The sequence below is a fragment of the Alligator sinensis genome, unplaced genomic scaffold, assembly GCF_000455745.1.
Source record: "Alligator sinensis unplaced genomic scaffold, ASM45574v1 scaffold792_1, whole genome shotgun sequence".
Taxonomy (NCBI): domain Eukaryota; kingdom Metazoa; phylum Chordata; order Crocodylia; family Alligatoridae; genus Alligator; species Alligator sinensis.
Window position 1 is genome coordinate 511,665 of NW_005842794.1, and position 2,946 is coordinate 514,610.

At 40.1% G+C, this 2,946-nt stretch overlaps 1 protein-coding gene across 1 annotated transcript in view; it reads left to right on the forward strand.

The window, feature by feature from the left end:
• Positions 1 to 2,946, forward strand: part of FBXO36 (F-box protein 36) — a 97,240-nt gene that overhangs the window by 56,418 nt on the left and 37,876 nt on the right. The window lies entirely within an intron of this gene.

Genomic DNA, 2,946 nt, shown 5'->3' on the forward strand with positions numbered 1-2,946 from the left:
ACCTTCTCTCAGATACTTAGGCTTCAAGACTCAAGTTTTCAGATCATGTAAACCTTCATGCCCAACATGAATATGATCCCATCTGAGCATAAATGCTTGCACAGACAGCTCATTTTGCATGATAAAGACCTTATTTTCTTTTTTTAAATTATGCACAATAATAATATCCAAACTGTTTACTGCAAAACTGTAGGTCAAAAGCACTCTTTGCCTAAGCAAGTTCTACTAAAATTAACTTTAATGAGACTTTTGCTTCCTAATACCAGTGGTGTATTTGAGCCAGCGTTTGTTAATTTTGGACACTTAATTTTAGTGCTTGTAGCATAAGGCCATGCCAGATTGAGAAATATTTAGTTTGTTTTGGTTCATATTGAGTCTATTTACATTAAAGCAAGTTCTGAACTCTACAATACAATAAGCACTCCATTTTTAAAAGAATTAAATTTACAGACTTGTGTTACTAAATTCATGTATGGTTGATCAGAAGTTAAAAATCCTATGAGAGAAGTCAGTGCTAAAAGATAGAGTCATAATTTCACCACATTTGGTCCAGTTTATCCTGGCCCAGTTTGTACCTTCAGATAATTTAATAAGGTTATGCCAAGAAAGAATCTGAAGAATGTTGCAAAGCTAAACAGTATGGAAGTTCAAAAGGTAAAAAGCACCTGTCACCATTAATCAGTTGGAGGAAAAAGACTTCTTACCACAAGTTTTTAATTCCATTTGGCGTATCTATGCTGGAGATAACTGTCTCTTTGAAAAGCAATGTCACTTTGACAATAGCCCAATACAAAGGAATAGGAATAGATTTCCATTCTGCTTTAAAATGGTTATAGCCATTTCTGGCCTGTTTTGGAAGAGTATACAAGATAGGGTAAGGGAGCCATTTCCCTCTCTTTTCCATTGATTTCCTTGCTCTTTGGACATCAATGAGGCAATGTGTCTAGTGGTACTGGCCCCTAAGATGCTGAAGAAATGGAGCCATAATTCCAGTTCCACCTTTCTTCCATACTTTCCACAAAGGCTAGTTGAGTTAGCCTTACACATTAGATTCCCCCTGAATGTTTGAAGATAAGGTTATGCCAATGTCATACTAGAGATAGACTGAGCCAGCAGCAAATGAGTTAATTTGTATATGCAAATTACAGAGCACAAGGCAGCATCATGCAGAGATACTTGAGCTAGCCTGCTAGCTCCAAATCTGGAAGGTGGATAGGCATGTTAGCGTGACTCTATTGCTTCCACTTCCAGAGCTAGCACATGCAATGCTGCTTTGTGCTCCTGTATAGGCAATTGTCAAACACAGTGGCCCTATCATTACCTATAACTCAAAAGCTGATGCTATAACTTCAGTATAATCTAGACTGAAAAATTTACAGGACTGTCAGAGAATCTGTGGCATCAATGATTCATTTTGTTAAATTCCAGCTCATTGTGACCTCTGAAACTCAGCATCTCTGAATTCCAAAGTCTAGGTTTCCAAAGTTTGACACCCAGAAAGCTGAAGGATTCAAATTTAGATTAATTTAATTTCTAGTTCCAGAACTAGTGTTAAGCAGGGCACCTCTGCAACTCTAAGCACAATTTGATTCATATTTGCTGGGTGTGTCTGCATGAGATGCTTTACTGCACAGTAGACTAATTTGTGCAGCAAAGCATCACTATGTAACCATGCACAGGAGCTACTGTGCAGTAAATTAGTACTGTGCAGTTTTCTACTACCTGTTACAGGTAGTAGATTTACTGTGCAGTAGCTATTACACAGTAGCACACAGTTACATAGCTGACCAGGAGAAAATTGCCAGTCTTGTTGCTGGGGGCCGGGAGCTGCCTGCTGCAGAGGCAGGAGTCGTTGTCCCAGCCCGTGCTCCGTGATCAGATTTGGGGTTGCTCAGCAGGCAGCTGCCTCGGGCAGAGGTGGGATGGAAGACAGCTGCCCCAGAGATGGGACAGCTCCCCCTGCGCCCCAGAGCCCAGACCTGACCTCAGTGCTCCCTGCCAGACCTGGGCTAGTACCCGGGGAGCTTAGAGCACCACCTGGCCGCCAAATAGTAGCAGAGCAGGGCAGGAGTATCCCTGCCATGAACTGCTCCCATAGGAAGCAAATTTGCTCCTGATGGATACACATGTAGACATGCACTCAGAGAAAACTTACTGCACAGTACTTAACAGTGCAGTAAGTTTTCTGTGCATTATCTGCATATGTAGACATGCACACTAAGTTTTCTTATAGCTACTTGACCATCTAGAAGTTTGATTCACAGTTGAGTTTAGTCCTTAAGTTTGTGTATGCTAATATAAAAAAGATAAATGAGACTTTAGGTATGTGTGTGTATGGGTCATTATTATTATTATTATTCAACCATATCCATATCACTTATCAGTATGTTAAGGAAACTCCCATTACAAATTAGACATAGGGTAAATCCTAGACCCTCTAAAGTCAGTGGTACTTTAACCACTAACTTCACTGGGCCCAGGATGTATTCTATAATCCCAGTTTTGAGGAGACAGGGCAGGGTGGCATTTCAGGACCTTGTTGTAAAATAATTTTAGGCAGCCATTAACCCCTGGATTGGCTACACTTTAATATCTTTAACTGGTTTAAAGCGCTCATTATTCAGTTTAAAGTTATGCCACTCCAGGACAGGAATATCTCTGAGACTAGTTTAGAATCCTTTGGTATATACAAATTGGTTCCTAAATGCAGAGTGAAGAAAGAATATTTGTAGATATGCATGCTTTATGGAAAAAATAGTTTGCCTTTCAATGAAAGAGAAATTTTCCTAATGTACAACATTCCACACCTGTCTAGGTGCATTATGAGATTTTATTTCTTCTTTAAGAAAGTTCTTATGGCTGCTGAGGAGGTAGCTATGTTTTCATAGTTTCATAGTTGGTAGGGTCGGAAGGGACCTGAGGAGATCATCTAGTCCGACCCCCTGC